At 43.0% G+C, this 20305-nt stretch overlaps 1 protein-coding gene and 1 pseudogene; one reads left to right on the forward strand and one right to left on the reverse strand.

The window, feature by feature from the left end:
• Positions 1–20305, forward strand: part of Erich1 (glutamate-rich 1) — a gene marked incomplete at its 5' end in the record, with an annotated part of 52793804 nt that overhangs the window by 33128664 nt on the left and 19644835 nt on the right.
• Sri-ps1 (sorcin, pseudogene 1) lies at positions 256–862 on the reverse strand (annotated as a pseudogene).

Here is a 20305-nt window from a genome sequence, read left to right on the forward strand (position 1 = left end):
AATATAAGGCATAATTGATAATAGTTCAGGAGGCTCTGACTGGTATTACAGACTTGTTTTTAGATTATTAAACTTCAAAGGAATTTATTATCAAAATTAAAAGTGAGGCTTCGGTTCTATATAAAGTCATAATCCCGCTCAACGGTTGTCAAGGAGTGTCTGTCAATGGAGTCTGCACACAACACTGAAGGCAGGAGGAAGCAAGGGCGGGCTCCAGCTGGGATGTTAAATATATTCAGACAGTTTCCTCTTGAGTTAAACGGTCATGACACACTGGATGAAGTCATCATATGAGAAATTCACAACTTTTTGTTGACCAGAATCCTGTCTTCGAAAGCTGTGAGAGCCCTCAGTTGGACGCAGTAGGCAATGTAGTCACCAAAGGCGGTCTTCCCACTGCTGTTGCAAGCTTTGCAACTGAAATCACCGTTTGGGGCCTCAACCTGAATCCCATAGTGGTTAGGGCCTTCTGCAGTTCCTGGTGATCCACTGTTCCACTCCTATCACTATTGAAATTGATGAAGTGTTGTCTCCAGCCATTCAGCACAGCCCAGAGCTCTTTGAATTCATTGAACCCCATCGTGCCAGACATATGTTTATCCAACATTGAAACCATAAGACAAGTCTCCAGGTTAAAAGGTTTGCATCCTCCCTCAATGCCAGACTGTGTCAGACATCTCTGCAACTGGTCAGCATCAATTTGTCCATCCTGTCCAGCCACAGCAGCGAAGTAACAACATAGTGGATCCTGAGTTTGTCCAAGGAATGCAGCCCCCCCCCCAGGAGCCTCTCCATACCCGCCTGGGTAGTACCCTGTGCCAGCACCAGGGTGCCCGGGATACACCAAAATGCAGACTGCCATGAATTCTAATTTCAACATCTGTGTTTTCCGATGGTCTTTGGAGACCCCTGTGAAAGGGCTGGTCCACCCCTAAAGGGATCATGACCCACTGTTTGAGAACCTCTTGCTCTAAGTGGTTCTATAGAAGTAATGTGATCTACTTTACAAAGGAGAGAGGGAGAGCTGAGATTTCTCAAAGCACTTGTCCAGGATCATATGGTTAACAAACGGTAGTGTCGAGATTCAGTAAGCCCTCAGGCCAACCACAAAACCCACTCTTTTATCTTCTTCCTGATTCCTAGAGACTCAAGTTTTTAAGGATGGGAACAATTTCCAGTTAACCAACCACCTATACTTTAATATGTAATAAAGTAGAGACTTTCATATGTACCACTTCATTTATCGGCGACCTAAACGGTGGAAGCCATGTTTTTCAGGTGAGAACTAAGGTTCAGGCTAAACATATTCTCATAATAAGTGAGTGTACTGTAGTGTAGGTGACAGGTGGAACTTGAAAAGCAGAGTATATGACCAGGTGCCACAGTCAGTAAGGGAATTCTTAACCACCCCGCAGGAAAGTGGGCGCATAGAAAATGATGCTCCGACTTAAGAGCATAAAGGAGAATGTAATTTGAAATAATAAAATGCCCTTTGCACCCCATTAAAATGTCAAAAATTAAATGCCCGCTGATCCTAAATACTATCACATTAAGAAGTTTCTTATGGGGCATTGGAACTGACGTCAGCACAGCCATCTTGGAAAGACATTTTGTAACGCTTGTGCGTCCAAGGAGTTTTCACTTCTGAGCATATACCTGTGATGGTTGGAACTAGACGTCTTCCATCATCTTGGGCATTTGAATTCTTAGTTTCCAGTTGATGGCACTGTTGGGGAGGGTTAGGAGGTGTGACCTTGATGGAAGATGTATGACTCTGGAATAGTTTCCAACATTTGGAGTTGACTCCTTCTGTTCCCTGCTGGCAGTTCAAGGTGTGAACTGTTCTTGCCACTAAGACTTCCTGTGCCACACTTCCCAGTCTTGATGCTGATGGACTTTTATCCCCCTGGAATTGTGGGGCAAGTGGACCATACCACCAGACTGAAGACGTGGTAAAGTTGCGTGAGCTCAGACCCTGGGAATCTCAGAGATCAGCAGGAGTCGAACCCTACCCTACCCATTTCTGTACCTGTTCTGGAACACATAATCATGACACCCAACTGAGAAGACCACGGGCAGTCATTCAAGTAGGGAAAACACCTGGTGTCCTTCCCCATGCAAATGGAGCATCACTAACATCTCACATTGAGCCAAAAGGAAACACCATGATGTCAGGCCATTCCTCAGCATTTATACAGTCCCTGTCCACACGGGATAACTCGTACAAGCTATTTCTTGGAGGAAGATTGTATGAGAGTGACTGTTTTTACTGAGCTGTAACACTGGGGGAAGAATTCTGTCTCCTGAGGCATTCATTGCTGGACCTTGGACCCACCTGGCTTGCTAGTCTCACAGCACTGCCACCACCACTACCCCTCCCCCAACCACTGGCACCGTGGCTGTCTTGGTAGCTGCCAAGGGACCTAAGACCTCAGCTACCCATCCTGCACAAGCCCAAACCTCTTCTTTTCTCTTCTGAGAGTCGTAACACTTCTGGCATTCCCAGCTGGACCAGAGCCTTGTGGAACCTATTCGCCATGGTTCCTCTTTGCCCCCTGTAAAGGCAAATCATGCCATGGAATCCTAAGTCCAAATAACCCCCTTCCTTCTCTCAGTTCTCTCAGCCATGATGTTTCATCACAACAACAGAAAAGTAACCAATGCGACACTCAAGAAAACCTGACCTCCAAGATGGATACAGATGTGTCATTTCCATGCAAGTTTTAGAAAACAAAGGCTGGTGTTGTAATACAATTGAATATTTTACTGAGTTAAAAAAAATTTCAAAAGTCCGGTAATGCTAGTACTCTGAAGGCTGAGGCAGGAGGATCAATTATTTGAGGTAGGCCTGGGATAACTAGCAAGTGTCTGGCAGCCTGAACAACAGAGTAAGACTCTGATCCAAAAATGAAAAAGAGTAACCTATGCACATTAAGAAATTAAGTCTTAGCTGAGCCTGGAAGGTTAAGACAGAAGGGTTGCAAGTTCAAGACCAACCTAAACATAATAACAAAATGTCTAGAGGTGTAGCTCTGTGGGAGAAAACTTGCCAAGAGTGAGTCCTGGTACAGTTCCCAGAGCACTGAAGAGATCTCGATAACATAATGTAAGCACACAGCTGCCATCTTCCTTTAAGGACCAGAAAGGACGCTCAGCAGAGGAGATGCCTACCATCACCTTCATCTGGGGTTTGTTTCTTCCAGAATTGAGAGAAATAAATGCTCATTTTTTTTTCAAAAAAATAAAGTTATAGAAGTGCCCTGTTTGTGTCAAATATTTAAAACACATCAACTCTTCTTCGGGGATAGTATACTTTGAAGCATATGTAGGAAATGAGAGTCTAGAAACATATCAGAAGAGAAACCTCCAGATCACATAAATATAACAAGCTTCTCTAAAATCTCTTTATCCATTTCTTTCCACGGTCTGGGCCATTGGATGTTTTAGGCTTTGTCAGCTTAATGGATGTGAAATAACGTCTTATTATTTTGGGTTTCTTTTTTCCAAGGCTGACTATCGATTCTCGTGGCTTCCTGTAGGGCAGGAGAGAGGGGAATTAGATGGGGCTAACACATATTCTCTCAGCTTCTGAAGGGTAGCGAGCTGGCTGCTCTGACCAGGCTCACTCACGTAGGCTAAAACCGTTGTGTTCTTACTTGAATGTTCCGTTGGGAAGGAAGCACTTCCAACCATCCTCAGGGTGTTGGTGGGATGCAATTCCTCAGAGCTGTAGAATTCTGGCATCTTGTTTTGCCAGCTTGCTGTGAAGGAAGGCAATCTGTCTTGGTCCACACTGGTCCCCAGACCTGGCTTAATAAGGCTCCCTTATTACCTTAGTCACCATCAGCATAAATTTACCAACATTCTGCTTGGTAAATTTAAACTCCACTGACCAGAGACTTTAATTATACGTAGAAAACGTCTTAACCTTTGCTATACAATGTAAACTAATCGAAAGACTGGTGCCCCATCATTGTCCTAGCTGCCCTCTATTGATCAGAAACATTTCAAAGTGTATGTGTCTCAGGGACAGGGCCCCATCCAAGGGTATGTAGGACTGTAAGTTGCATCCAATTCAGAGTTAGAGCCTTGACTTTGCATAAAGTTGTCTTCTTTCTTTCTTCCTTTCAAAACAGCATAGAGTCCAGGGACTGGGAAAAATGTCTCACTGGTTAAGAACATGAGTTCGATTCTGAAAAGCACCCAAGTCTGGCAGCTCACGACGACCTGTAGCCCCAGCTCCAGAAGACCTGATGCCTCTGGCTTCCACAGACAATGCACTCACATGCACACAAGCCTCCCACACACATAATTAAAAATAAAAATTAAGGGGTTGGGGATTTAGCTCAGTGGTAGAGTGCTTGCCTAGCAAGCGCAAGGCCCTGGGTTCGGTCCCCAGCTCCAAAAAAAAGAAAAAAGAAAAAAGAAATAAAAATTAAAATTAAAGGACCGGAATCTAAACTTGAACATTTGCTTCATTCGGTGCTATATAAACAGGTATATGTCCTATTATCCTAGATTTTTCTTTAGATTTGAAATAGTTCTGACTATAAGCAAGATTTTTCTTGAAGTGAGACCACTGCAAAAGGATGGTTTAGAAGAGCCACAGAAACAGAAAGGAAAGCACATGGCAGGAAGAGGCCAGTCTTGCAAACACTTTGGTTTTGGCACACCTGATTCTGAGAACCCCAGAGCTTCTCTTGATTATGATTACTTAGCTCTGTAAAGTCCAGCGAGTCTGTGAATCTGCTGTCTACCCTTCATGCCAATTAGCCAAATGCATGTGTGCTACATTTAAATCTGATGAAGCCAGAGACAAGCTCCCCAGGCTCCTAACTGTTGATGTTAGTAGCTGAACAGCATCTGGTCTCTTCCCGCAGGTACCATCTAAAAGCTACTGCAAATCTGAGACAGTCAGAACCCTGGATCACTAAACACATTTTTTTTCCTGTTGGCTTTTTGCCTGTATTCCCGGGGGGAAAAAAAAAGAAAAGAAAAATGAAAATTAACTCTACCCTCAGTAATTTGTTGACTAGAGGACAAGAAATTGATGGGATCAGGCTAACAGTTCGTCAAAAGCAGCTTAATTCTAGCTGTCCAAACTCTTTTAAAAAATGCCCTATTTTACTGGGAACTAGCAAAGCATGGCGAGTTTTAACAAGAGCTGAACAGACTGGAGGTTCAAGTTATGTAAACACATTTGGTGCCAAGAGAAAACACTGTAGAAGGATTTCAACAACCCTAAACGGAGGGTCTGAGGAAGTGTCTCAGTAAAGCCTCGGCGAGCACTCCCTTTCTCAAAGGGTAAATAAGGGTGAAGATCTCAGCAACTGATTTAATGTTTCCAAACTCTTTCTTTTTGATCCACTACTCAACTTAAAAGGATTTGTTATCTTTTAAATGTAGTATTATTTTTTAAAAAAATTACTTCTTTCAATAAAATGCAACCAAAACTGAACATTTAAAAGTCTCTCTAAGAAATTTGGACATCAGCCTTCTCCCGTCCCTGTGGTGAATAGGGATCTCTAACAGGGAGTGGGCCAGAGAGGACTCTCCGCGCTGGCTTCTGTGATGGCTTTTATAAGATTTATTCTTAGTTAAACTAAGAATGATCTAGATTAGAGGAAGAAGTGGTTGGGTGCTTGTGGTGACCCCCATGGCCAAGAGTGTGGACTGCTCTTTTTGGGGATCAAGTTACTGTCTGCAACTTTAGCTCCAGGAAGATTCAAGGACTTCATTTGCCCTTTACTGACACTTGCCCTCACCTGAACATATACACACAAATATCCATAATCCCAGAAGCCAGGGAAGCGAGAGGCTCCCAGGACCCAACAGGGATGATGTTAGTCAAAATGCCCAACACAGGGGAGGTAGAACCTGTACAGACCTCCTCCAGTGGATAGGCACGGCCCCCAGTTGAGGGATGGGGCCACCCAGCCATCTTAAAAATTTTAACCCAGAATTGTTCCTGTCTAAAGAAAAGACAAGAACAAAAAATGGAGCAGAGACTGAAGGAAAGACCATCCAGAGACTGCCTCCCCTGGGGATCTAACCCATATACATACAGCCACCAAACCCTGGCATTATTGCTGAAACCAAGAAGCACTTGCTGGCAGAAGCCTGGTATGGCTGTCCCCTGAGAGGATCTGCCAGCACCTGACTAATACAGATGCAGATACTCTCAACCAACCATCGGACTGAGCCCAGGGATCCCAATGGAAGAGCTGGGGAAGGACTGAAGGAGCTGAAGGGGTTTGCAACCCCATAGGAAGAGCAACGATATCAACCAACCAGACCCCCCCAGAGCTCCCAGGGACTAAACCACCAACCAAAGAATACACATGGAGGGATCCATGGCTCCAACTACATATGTAGCAGAGAATGGCCTTATTGGGCATCAATGGGAGGGGAGGCCCTTGGTCCTGTGGAGGCTTGATGCCACAGCATAGGGGGATGCTAGAGTGATGAGGTAGGAGTGGGTGGGTGGAGGAGCACCCTCATAGAGGCAAAGTGGAAGAAGGATGGGATGGGGGATTTGTGGAGGGGAAACCAGGAAGGGGGATATCATTTGAACTGGAAATGAATAAAATGATTAATAAAAAAAAAAGAAAGAAATAGAGGCAACAAGGCATCATGATGACAAATACAGGACCTTACTAAATGGATGTCAGGCTGCCTGGTTAAGGTCAGAACTGTATGCTAGTATATCTGCCTGCCCAAATTCTCTTCCTTGTATGTCAGACAAGCTTTCTTCCCTCAGGCCAGCATGGCATAGTTCCCCTCTTAGTCTGTCACTCAGTATTCTGTGAAGTAGCAGTGTAAAAATCACAGATCTTTCAGGAGACAGATACTGGGGGATGGTGGTTTTAAGACCATCCTGGATTATAGATTGAGCAAGAGGTAGAGTGGGAAGGGAGGACCAGGGGGAAGAAAAGGGGGAAGAAGGAGGAGGAGGAGGAGGAAGAGGAAGAGGAGGAGGAGGAGAAGGGAGGTGAACAAAGAAAGTCAGGAAGGAAGGAGTAGGTAGGCTACATATCTTCTTTCTCTTCTCTTTCCTCTCTTCTTTTATTTGGTTCTTTCATGAAGCCCAGGCTGTCCTTGGCACTGTTCATTATGTAGCTAATACGGATCTGAACTCCTGGTCCTCTCATCTCTACATCCTGAGTGCTTACTTAACATTTGTGTATCACCACGCCTGGCCATCACATTCAGTTTGTAAGGACCAGAAATCCAAGGACAGATGTCTGAGTGATTCAGAATTTTGAAAGGCTTTCTTCAAAGTAGATGAAAGAAGGGAACTGAATGAAAGAGGGGTGGGGCTGGGGGGATCAGATAAAGGGAGAGCAAGTGAGAGAAAAGAAAAATCGGAGTGGGGGGTAATTTCTAGGATGTGCCAGATATCTGGGATGAGGGTAGGACCCAGGGGGTTTCTGGGGGTCACGTTAGCTGAGATTCCTAGCATGGGGGATATGGGCCCCATAGCCACTTACCATAGCCAGGCGGGACTCCCAATGGAGGATAAGGACAGCAACCCACCTACAAAACTTTTGACCCAACAAACAAGATGTGCAGGGACAGGGATAGGGCAAAGACTGAGGGAATGGCCAACCAATGGCTGCCCCAAATTGAGACCCATCCCATGGGTAAGAACCAATCCCTGACACTATTAATGATACTCTCTTAAGCTTGCAGATAGGAACCTACATAATTGTCCTTTGAGAAGCTCCATCCAGCAGACAATGGAAAGATACGCAGAGACCCACAGCCAAACATTAGATGGAGCTTGGGGAGTCTTCTGGAAGAATTGTGAGAAAGCTTGAGGGACTTCACAGGAAGACCAGCAGAGTCAACTAACCTGGACCCTTGGGGGGTCCTGCATCACCAACCAAAGAGTGAGCACGAGAGGACCTAGGCCCTGTGCACATATGTAGCAGATGAGAAGCTTAGTCCCCAATAACAGGAACAAGGGCTCTCTCTTAATCTTTAGCTGGTTCCAATAAATAGATTGCCTTGTCTCATCTCAGTGAGAGAGGATGTGCCTACTTCTGCTGTGACCTGATGTACTGGGGGCAAGAGAGTGGGGGTGGGGAGTGATGCCTAGAGGGGGGCTCTCCCTTTTCAAAGGAGAAGGGGAGGGAGGAATGGGGTGAGGTCTGCACGAGGGGGTACTGGGAGGAGAGGCACAGCTGATATCGGGATATAAAATGAATTTTTAAAAAGATTTAATGGTGTTGGCATCAATGCAAATGTTATAGGAGTAACCAATGTCACAGAAACCATACCTCATACTGCTAAAGTGGCCAAGAACCTGAGACTAGAGGTCAGGAGCCTAGGGACAACCTACTCCTATTCTGCTAAAGAAGCACAGCGACAAAATGGCTCCTAATGACATCTCACTATGCTACAGATTGTCAGCAGAGAAGCTTCTCTTTGTAGTGGACGGGAATTAACAAAGAGCTGCACAACTGGACTATGTACGGCAAGAGAGAGGGCTGGAGCACTCAGCCCTAAGTGGGATGCACACAGCAAGTGAGAGGCCAGGAGCACTCAGCCCTAAGTGGGATGCACACAGCAAGTGAGAGGGCTGGAGCACTCAGCCCTAAGTGGGATGCATACAGTAAGAGAGAGGCCAGGAGCACTCAGCCCTAAGTAGGATGCATACAGCAAGAGAGAGGCCAGGAGCACTCAGCCCTAAGTGGGATGCATACAGTAAGAGAGAGGCCAGGAGCACTCAGCCCTAAGTGGGATGCATACAGCAGGAGAGAGGCCTGGAGCGCTCAGCCCTAAATGGGATGCTGTCATCAAACCCCTCCCCTCAAGGTTTAGGGGCCTATGTGAAAGAGGAGGGGAAAAGACCGTAAGACCCAAAGGGTATAAATGACACCAAGGAAACAGTGTCCTCCTGACACCACAGGTCTGGTGCACATATGAACACACACTGGGGCAGCACACAAAAGGCCAGCTGAGTTCAAACCAGACAGTGTCTCAGCGCTGAAAGTGAACATAGGTTAGCAAGAAGTTATCTACAATTGGTGCCCACTGGCAAAGAGGGGGATAGGTTTTCTTCTAGGGAGTGTCACTGGGTGTGGCACCCACACCCCAGAGTAGTCCTTCTGCCCAGGAGCAGTTGGCTAACACAGACCGATTTTTTTTATGGACTTTTGTTTCTTTTGTTTTGGGGGGGCATTTTTTTGTCTTTTTTTGTTTGATTGGTTTTCTTTTTTTTTCTCCATCTTTATTAACTTGGATATTTCTTATTTACATTTCTCTCTCTCTCTCTCTCTGTGTGTGTGTGTGTGTGTGTGTGTGTGTGTGTGTGTGTGTGTGTGTGTGTGTAAGAGAGAAAAAATAAAGTTGGGTAGGTAAGAAGGAGGAAAGAGTCTAGGAGTTGGGAAAGAAAAAAAACATGATTGAAATACATTGCATGAAATAAAACTTTTATTTAAAATGGAAAAAACTGTTTAAAAATTCCTTGCATCAGTAAAAAAAACTCTGAAAACAAATAATATTAACGTTAGAAATCTAATGTTAATTGAAATTGCCCTTCCAGAAGTGTGCTCACATTAAAAGGCATGAGGTGATAAGAGGCTGAGCTTGTGATCATGTTTGTACAATATTGAGAATATACTAAACTCACGAAAGTATATACTTTTTACTCAAAATATACAAGGTGAGTTTTATCTCAATAAAAACAATGAAAAAGGAGAAGGCACGAACAGCACTGATGTCATCACCAGCCCAGAAAGACTTGCAGTTATCCTTAGCCTTTTATAGCCTCTTTGTTCTCTTAGCTCAAAACTTTGAACATAATTAATCTGGACATTGTTGGCTCCTGGGAGAATTGGTTTCTGGAACTAAAGCTCACATGGGTCTGGGGTCTACTGCAAGCTAGAGTGAGACCTGGCACATTTTAATGGCAGTTCTTTGGAACTCCACTGGCATACATTCTTTTGCCAAGAAATACACATAGCTAATTTTATTTGATTCTAGCAAACACTGATAACATTGATAGATTTCTGCATTCATTGAGCAGTTTCTCCAAAACCTCTTTTGTGCAGGATTTTTTTTTTCTTCATGATTTGTGATTTCACTTGGCAATCGTTTTGCATTACATTAAAATTGGATTGTCAGTTACTTGGATGGACTCCAATTACTTGCATTTATGATTTGTGGCTATGAGACCTGAGTCTAACAAAGCTTGCACGGTTTTATTATTGTCATAGCAACAATAAACAACTTTATCAGAACCAGGAATACAGTGACCATCAGCTAACACTGTCAGATTTCTGCTAGAGGCCTCATGCACAGCATAGCAATGTAATAATCACTTAATCATGGGGATAGTTCCTAGTCTTGGGATTACACCTCAGGGTTTTTTTCCCCTATGAATTCCCCCAGAGGACATACAACTAGTTAAAAATTCCCCTTCTCTTCCCTCTTCCCCCACACACATGTGAGAGAGAGACAGAGAGACAGAGAGATTTTCAAATACAAGCCTGCCTATTGCAAGCAATTTTGCATTTTACAATCAAACTGAGCTGAAATTAATGAAATTGAACCCATCCTACTGAATACATACAAAGATTATATGGTGGTAGGACTATACTAAAAGCTATTGAAATTTAGGGGAAGGAGAGAAACATATATTTTAAAACACCTTAAACCACATTTTGAAACCATTTAACCTAGTAACAGGGTTCTGAGAAACAGTAACTATAGATGCAAAACTGGAACATGGCTAACAAGAAAACATCAACTTCAGCAGAGAGCATTTCACACCAAGTAGAACCTTTAAATAATTAAACTTGGATCTTGGAAAGTAACTGGAGAAATCATATATAAGCTTATTTTATCATCAACAGCAGTTTGGTGTTCCTGCATATAAATGCTAACTCACTGGAATAAACAGAAAATTACATTTGTTAGAGGTTGGGGAGACACCAATTATGTTTATCAATCACTGAGTGTCTGTGCTTCGGAAAGAATGAGAGAAATGTCTCCGAGGATTCAATGATGCCTAGCTGTGCAGAAAGATTAAGGGCTCTTCTGTCAACACCAGTGTCAAAGGGAAAGGGACAAACGGAGTCAAAGACTTCAAACCATGGAACGAACAGCAGGCATATTTGCTGTGCAAATTCTCCAAGAGATGGCTACAAAGGCATTCCAGAAGGAGAGGGTCAGAGGGCTTCCTCTGGGAAGTGGAAAAAGAAAAATCCAGGACACAAACGCCCTGTACCAAGGCTTGTGGACATAGCCTCTGATAATCTTAGAATAGCTCCTGAGGATGATGATGCTCGACACCTGCAGATAACACCCCTGGGGCCAGCACAGCCAGACCACAGGACTGCTCAGAAACCATGGCCTAATGTTCATTGGTGAAACCTACATTTCTCACGAGTGCCTTTTTTTAATAGGACTGAAGTTGGAGGGGAATGGACAGAGAAAAGAAGACGCTACTTGATATTCATGGCTGCAGCACAGAAAGAAGCTGCTGCTGTGTGAACTAGACATCGAGATTATTCTATTTGATTGATTTCCTACAGTTTGGGGAAGCTTAAAATCCTCTTCTATGCCAGAAGCAAATATTTTTGTTGGCAACTTAGATCTTCAGCCAAAGATGGTTTTCATAATATTTAACACACCAGTGGGGTACTATAAATTGATAAGCAGACTCGAAAAGCTGGAAGATCGATTCCAGAGCCTTGCACTATGCTTGCAATCATTCTATTCCCTAGCAGTTTTCCAAGGTGTGGTTTGGTTTTCTGAGATACGTTCTAACCATTTGGACCAAGGCTGATCTTGAAGTCATAAGGTAGCCCAGTTGATCCATAAACTTGAGACCTTTCTTGGCCTTTCAAGAACTGAGATTACAGACACGTGCCCCCCAAATCCTGCTTTAAAATGTTTAAATATGCTTCCCTGTGTTCTTGGTTAAAGCTAAAAAAGCTCATGAATTTTATCAAATGACTTTGCTAAGTGGTGAAATTGGAGCCTAAGTTCCCCAGGTCATTCTAGTAACTTTCAAGTCTTATTGATTATTAAACTTCCTGCCCCTGCACTGTGGGAGCCCTGTTGTGACCCAGAATCCCCCCAATATCCATCAAATCCATTCTGACAAGTTGGCTTGAGGTTGGACAAAGTGCTTGGGGTAACTTTCTCTCAGCTCAGCTCCTAAAGGCACCCTCTACCCTACCCCCTTCCCATCCAGTACTCTCCGGGCCTTATCTCCTTTGCCTGCCTAAACCCCTCACCATTCAGGAAAGCATGCTGGGTCTGGCTGCCCACTACCCTGTCCTGAGATGCATGAACACTTGAGTTAGAGGACAGAAGCAGAAGAGGAAAGTGTTAGTCACCCTGGACTCCAGCTCATCTGTCTACCACAGAACACCTCAGCAATGGCAGATACCAATTACAGATCCTGTCCCGATTGATTGGGGCTCAGCCTGTGGCAAAGAAACTCAGCTGCTCTGTGTGATAAAATGGGGGTGGGGATGGGGATGGCAAGGGGAGAAGACAACTGAAAAGCAGTGGCTGGCAGGTGAGGCAAGCGCCTTTAGGTCATCCAAGGACAGAACTGTCTGAAAGGTTCTGTTTGCTGCTACAAGGAATAAATAGAAGGTCACAAGAAGCAAAATCGGGGCCTCCACAGAGCAGTACAGAGCACATCAGGGACCTGTCACAGGGAGGCTCATGCTTGTCTACTGCTATACTCTCCTGCCTTTAAGGGCATCCTAGAGAGGCACCTGCCTGTCCTGTGTATTTCCTCGGTTCAAACCTAGCACTTGTGGAAGTGAAAAGGTCTTGGGCAGACTCCCTCCCCAGTCCTTTACATGATGGTTGGATGTGGTCATTTGCATCCATGGACAAGGTGTTAAAGGACCCCTCAGCCATCTTAGATAACAGTGAGGGGGACACCAGACACTTGCTGTCGCTGCAGCACTCTCACTGACTTGACTGAATGCAGAAACTCTGACATTTGTAAAATACACCTCTAGTTGTTGCTGGTGTGTCCAGAAAGGGTTAACTGGGGGGGGGAGGGGAAAGCTGTGCTCCAGTATGGAGAGAAGTATGCAACTGAGAGGGGCCAAGGTGGAGAAGAAGGTAGGGGTGTGTGTGTGTGTGTGTATGTGTGTGCGCGCGCGCGCCCATGTGGGAGTATGTATGTATGCCTTTGTCCCTTCTCCCTCCTTGTTCCCCACCATACAGGACTGGGGCTTCTCTGCTCAGCTAGGCTCTCTCCTCCAGGACTGAACTTCTAAAAGAACCGTACAACCTGAGCCTGCCTCATCCTTCTTTAGCAATATATGGTGCTATTCTTCAGTTTTATCAAAAGATCTTCAAGTACACTCTGCCCGTGTTCTAAATAATAACACTAAACCTAGGGGCGGTGATTTCATAAGGTGACCAGTGCTAGTCCCCAGTGTGCAACCAGAAGAGTTCTTTTACACTATGTCATATGTAGGTTCTAAAACAAGCCATTTAGGCTGAATTTATTCTCCAGTTTTTTATATTTTAATTGAAAAATATTTTCACTGGCAGCAAAGCTATTAAAATTATGTATATCTGCATGGTATCATGTGATATGCCAGGAATCTTTGTAATTTCTCTGCTGGCACGGTTACTGCTATACTGCTAACCAAAGGAAGCATTCCTATACCCTCCAAGCATGTTGGTTGGCATGATTTGAATTCTTTCCAAATGGAGCAATTCAATACAAATTAAACAACACCGGTTGGTCATGCTCTTAAGAGCATTGCGTGGGATTAGCAGATGTATGTAGTTGATTAAGGAATAACAGAGGAATGGCAAGGTAATCTAACCCCAGGACATTCCACAGTTCTATTCTCTTATCAGGTGTCACTTCTGGACAGCTCAGACCGTAGATTTGTACCCATGGGACAGGGCGGATGACCTACAGCAGAAGAATGGAGCTATGAGACTATGTCAAAAGAAAAGGGGAAATGTAAAATCCTAGATTTCACAGAGAAGGCTAGCTCCTGTTAGATCAGAAGGATTATGGACGAGAAGGGAGATGATAGAAAGGAGAACAGGGACCTATGACCCATGACTTTGTCCTGTTCTATCCTCTTCCCACCTAAGTGCCCTTATGAGATAGACCCAATAGGGAGAAAGTCGCAATACAAGGGATACTTATGACCACCATCTTTTTTGAAACTCTGGAAGAGGAGACCATGATATAATGTCACAACAAAACACTGCCAGTCAAACTGCTTGTGGCAAGATGTGCTAGCAATGGAGGACTCCAGTTCTACCAGTCTTGGTGGTCTCACACGAAGCTCAGCAGAATTTTGGCCCTTGACACAAGCTAAGTTGCTTAGCTTTCTGGTTCATCCTGACTCTCAAAGTGCGTTGTAAGAGGGGTGTGCGTGTGTGTGTGTGTGTGTGTGTGTGTGTGTGTGTGTTAATATATATTTTAAGCATACACTTTGTATTCCTTTTTGGTAACAATGAACCATGATAAATCATAGCACAGTAGGATTCTACAAGAGATAAACACCAGTATATGCAGTTCTGTGAGCAGGGACACAGAGATCCATTATGTCAGCATAAAAAAGTCTTGCTTTGCAATGATACGGTATTTAGTAAAACTTCCTTCTATTGTTTTTGATCATATAAAGAAGAGTCCTATGACTTGAGTCTCTACAGCGTAATTAACATTAATTTTTTAATAAGAGGCAGGAGTCATTTTCTCCTCCTGGTTTAATTTGAAAACCACAGGGCCCCTCCTTTCCTTTGAAGCTCAAGAGCAACCTGGACACATTCCTCCGCTTCTCTTGCCTTTAGTTGCTTGGTTTCATGAATGGAGTTAGAAGTCATTTAACAGGTTCTGCTTTGGGTGAGCAGTTTGTGTTTTATCGGTCTTGGGTCAGACCAAGAGTACAAAGGTTCCTTCATCTTGTAATCTTGCTGAGGCTAATTCAGGTCTAACTAGAATTTGACCCTGGTGGAGAATCCCATGGAAATTACCAAACTCTATTCTAAGAAGCCAAGGTCAAGATGCCCCGGCTAACTTATCTTAGCTTCTGTTAAACTGCCTGATTGTGTAGTGAGAATTTGGTTTCTTTCAAAATACAGAAATACTATAAAACTGTGTTTTCATTTTAATCCCACGTGTGGGGTATGGGGCTGCTTCACAGCAGCTGACTATGATTTGCCTCGTGCTCTAGCAGAGGTGTGGTTTTGCCAGCCTCAGATAGTTTCTGTGAGTGTGTGACATTTGGAATTTTGAGAGAGTTGGTTGTCGGTGAGTTGCTGTCGATTGCTGTAGTCATGTGCAAAGAGATGAGAAGAAGAAATTAAATGTCCTGATGACAAAGATCAAACTTGCCCTACGGAACTCAATGCCTCTAGTCAGCAGGAATGATATCGTCACTCTTTTCCTACCTCTGAATTTATTCGGGGATTTCTTTCTTTCTCTCTCCCCTCCATCCTTCTTTCTTTCCTACCTAGTGTTGGGGGTAAGCTTGAAAATGTAAAAGAAGAGGGGTGGAGAAGGGCAAAAGAAAAGAAAATGCACAACGTAGCCAGAAGAACAGCTACATGATGTGCAGAGCCCCCTCCAGCTAACAGTTTAGCTTAGCTTACTGCTTGCTTCTGTTAAGCTCCTGCTACTGAGCAAGATGCCAGGGAGTGATCTCTACCTTCAGAAACACTGTGCTCTTGACACTCAGGGTCTTACCTAGGTCCCTGAATACTTAGGAGTGGCCCCGGCTGGCTGGAAGAAAGACTTTTAATTGGTTATAAACTGAATGGTCATCTCTGGTTGGCTACCTGTAAAACTTGCTCCTTTGTTTATTCTTATTTCTACTTTTGTGGGGTGTGTGTGTGTGTGTGTGTGTGTGTGTGTGTGTGTTTCTTGTTTTATTGTTGCTGCTGTGTGGTTTTGTTTTGTTTTAAGAGAGGAGAAAGGACATAAAGTTGAATGAACAGAATGTGGAGAGGGGCTGAGAGAAACTGAGTAAGGGAAAACATGATCAAAATACACTGTTTGAAATGTTTTTCCAATTAAAAATATGGGGGGGGGACTCATTTAGCAAGCACAGTGGAACTGTAGACACTGGAACTGTAGGCAATACCACTCATATATTCTCTTCTTGGGAATGGTTGTTTTAAAATGTTCATTTGTTTGCTTGCTTTTGTAGAGCTCTGGAGATAGCCTTCACTAACTCAAACTGATTGAAGGCCTGAACTCCTTCACTTGAGCTTGCAGAAGCATCCTCACGGCTGTATTCTGAGTTGGAGGGACAGAACTGTATCCTGAGATCTGTAAAACATGGCACTTTCTGAATGTGTGTTCTCTGAAGAGTTGTGAGCTGTATGCATATCTGGGCAGATCTCAGACTGTATCACTTTCCCATCTCTCCCTACCTCATTCCCTGATTTCCCTGAATTTATCCTTAGGAGGTAGACTGGAGTTTGGGGCTACCCACCTCACTACTAAATGAATAAACTCTTCTATTGAGAGGCTCATCCGTTTAGAGCCTGACAACACTGTGGCAGCTGAACCAGCTTGACTCAGCCAGGGTGATGCTCTAGCAGTATTACAAAATACCTCTCCGAACTCATTGGAAACACTTGGTGCTCTGCTTCTGGGTCCAGTCATTGAGAGGTGATTGGAAGTTAAGGGCTCTGACCTAATCAATTGATAAACCCATTTATGGACCCATTTATTTTAGTTTGTTCATTCCTTTGTTGTTATTTGTCTGGTTTTTTTAGACAGAGTTTCACTGTATATCCCTGGCTGGCCTCGAACTCACTCTGTAGACCAGGTTGGCTTTGTACTCACAGAGATCCACCTGCCTCTGCCTCCCAAGCACTGAGCTTAAAGGTGTGCACCACTACTGCCTGGTATGGATTGGTAATTTACTAGTGTTATAGTTGGGGCTTAGAAACTAGAATGGCTGACAGAGTAGGTCCCTCATAGTATGCACTAGAAGGGTATTTCTTGTCAGTGTCTCCTTCCCGATTCCTCATTTCTTTGCTTCCTGGCCACCATGAGATGACCAGCTTTGCCCAGCCATGCCATCCCTCCTGCCACCCCACTATTCTACATCACTCACTGCCCATGCATTCTGAATCCATGAACTCCAATGTCTTTATTCCCTTGTGATGTGGACCCTTGTGATGTGGTATTGTGTCGCAGTGAGGAGTGTATTTGCATGTTGAATAATCAAAGGACAACTGGTCTGTAGAGGGAAATGTTTGCACGTCTACCCGATGGCTACCTTCACCACTACTTAATGGATACAAAACTCAAAAGGTTACAGTACCAATGATTAAGAAGGAAGCCCCTTCCTTCTTGCCAGGGTCATCATGGTGTGTCCCATACTACAAAGGGATAGAACTTCCTGTTCTAGGAACTCCCTCTGTCTGTCCACCTACCTACCTGCCTGCCTGTCTCTCTGCCTGTCTGCCTGTCTCCCTGTCCCTCTGACTCTCTATCTATCACCCTCCTTCCCTCCACACACACACCTTCATGTGCCTCTTTTGTATTCTTTAACATGTTCTTTGTAGTCAATTATCATTTAGTTAGTAAATGGTTTCCATAGGTGCTATGATCTGCTCTAGCAAGCTTTCAAATCTGAATAAAGTAACATAAGAACATCCAGTTTATACCCAAGGGAGACTTCAAGACAAGCTGGTAATTAGCATATGAAGGACGGATGCAGGGAGTCTCCTGGGACTGAGACCCTAACCTGTGATGTCTACACTCAGATTAGTGTTGGAATTGAACTGAATTATAGGACACCCTAGTTCATGTATCCCAGCAAAGTGAATTGGGTTTTCAGGGCAGGGGAAAACCCACATCCCTGGGGTCAGAAGTAAAGTACTGTGGCTATAAAAAGAGAAAAACAGCTTAGACTTTCTTAGTCACTGACAGAGGCAGACTTGTCAAGGTGGGGAAATCTGGTTATAATGTCTTAAGAATGACGACAAAAACAGGAAACAGTGCTTCTTCCTTTGGGCTGTATTGTTTACAGACAGGGCACAATCCTGGGGTTGTCTTTTACCATCCTGAGGATAAGATAAAACTGAAACACGTGCAGAACAACAATGTGAGCAGAGGCATAGACGCTGAGCATATTAAAAAGGAGCCATGTCGCCCAAGTTAATTATTACCGAGAAAAAAGTGAGCAGGAAAAAGTAAGCCAGTTCATTCTATATTTTCTCACACTTGCATCTCACATAAATCTATGGTAGAGTTACAAACCCACTCATGGTCAGACCCTGGAGGAGGCCTGTTTCCTCACACATGCATATGCATGTATGCACGCACATGGACATGCACACTCACACTTACACACTCAATCAACAGATTGTTATTTGGCACCCTGTGCTCTTTCCCTCAGGTTGAGAAATAAGTGTTTCTGAAGTCTTATGAAAATACAGTATAGAGAACCAAGAATGGCAAAAATAGTTATCTTTTTTATTTTTTCAGATGAATAAAGCAGATTTAAGACTTATTTTGAGGATTGTATTTTCAATACATTGACAGACAAATTGATAAATGGAATACAATAGAGAATCCATAAGAATTTACACACATATATATGTATATGTATATATGTATATATGTGTATATGTATATTTGTGTGTATGTGTGTATATCTGTATGTGTATGTATGTATATGTGTATATGTTTCATTTATAACAAAAACTACTGTTCTGCAATAGGGCAAGGTAGTCTTTTAAATAAGTACATCCTTTCCAATAACCATCATTTTCTTATATGTGTAATCCATGAGGTAAAAATCAGATAGTATTTGGACAATTACATAAAAAAGTGATTTTAAAATTGTTTTGTTGTAGTTTTATTGTGGAAAATTTTTATACCCATAGAAAGAAGAAAGGTAAGTGAACTTTCTCGTAGACTATCTCTTTCATTTCCACATGAGTCACACCTTGGCCATATTTGTTTTCTTAGTGCTTCTGTTCATTTCCTGGCTTTCAATACAACATCACAGATGTTTGATCCATTTTGACTTACAGAAAAAGTTTCTGATCATTGCCATAATATTTTGAACAGTTTCCAAGCATATCAAATCTTCCATAATTATTTCAATGTTTATCTTTAAAAGGTAAAAGACAAATCTCTTTAAGAATGCCATGGTACAAAATAAATTTTAATCCTCATTTAATATGGAGAATCAATTCTATATGCACCAGCAGTCTAACTATGAAAGAACAAGAAAAACTCTGGGAGAGCAATGTGGGCTCATAATAATGTATAACAATGTCCTTACGGTGACTGTCCTTAAACAGGTTCACCTTCTCAGCACCAGAAAATAGTTACAAAATAAAAATAACCAGATAAAACCATAGAGGAAAATTGATGAATCTGCTCAAACAGAAGCAGAGATCTAAAGGGCATCATTAACATTGAAAAGGTCAAACAAAAATAAGCACTTGACAAAGATCAGTGGGAAAAAGTAGGAGACACCAGACTGATGACAAATACCTGATGGTGGTCATGTAAGGGGCTCCTGTGACATAGTAAAACACACGTGACCCTCTGGGGAAATGCTCAGATGACTGAAGACAGAGACTTCCTTATAAAGAGCATCTCCAAGGCTAGCAGGCATTTGACAAGACTCTCAACATCATTCACTAAGGAAACATAAAAAGCAAAGGGAGGCCACTGTAAGTGAACAACAGTGATCAAAGTGAAATAAAAACGTATCTGCAACAAAAAGTAATATACGGCGAGAATAAATGAAGCTCTCCTACGCTGATGAGGGCGTAAGTGGGAAACCTGACATGTTCTTCTTACATGGACCATAATTGCACTTTCTGATCACCAGTGGGTTGATCACTATTTCACTTTTCCGTGTGAAATTCCACTGTGAATGTTGATATTCTTGCCTGCATTAACAAGATGAAAAGGAAAACAAATGTTTCATTTTATAACCTCACTCACGCTTCAATTCTGTGAGTGGTTATCTGCTGAATTCATTGTTTTCAAATATTTGGAAAGTATCTTCTTAATCTCTATGTTTTTTACAAGACAACAGCTAAGATGTTATACTATTCCGAATCTAATGTGTACTATTAATGTTTTCCTCATTTCTTCTTAAGTCTCCGAAATTGTCCAAATAAATTGACCCAGAATTCTTTGTGTTCACCAATCCTCATAGCGTAAATACTACCATCCTAAGTGACGTCATTACGCCACCATGATGTTTCTGAGTGTCCAACAGAGAGGAGACAATTCAGTGATATTTCCAATGTAGAGATACAATGTTTGCAAATAATATCCAAAACGTAGACACTGGCAAAATAACTA

The sequence above is a fragment of the Rattus norvegicus genome, chromosome 16 (genome assembly GCF_021556685.1).
Source record: "Rattus norvegicus strain SHRSP/BbbUtx chromosome 16, alternate assembly SHRSP_T2T, whole genome shotgun sequence".
In the NCBI taxonomy this organism is placed as follows: Eukaryota; Metazoa; Chordata; class Mammalia; order Rodentia; family Muridae; genus Rattus; species Rattus norvegicus.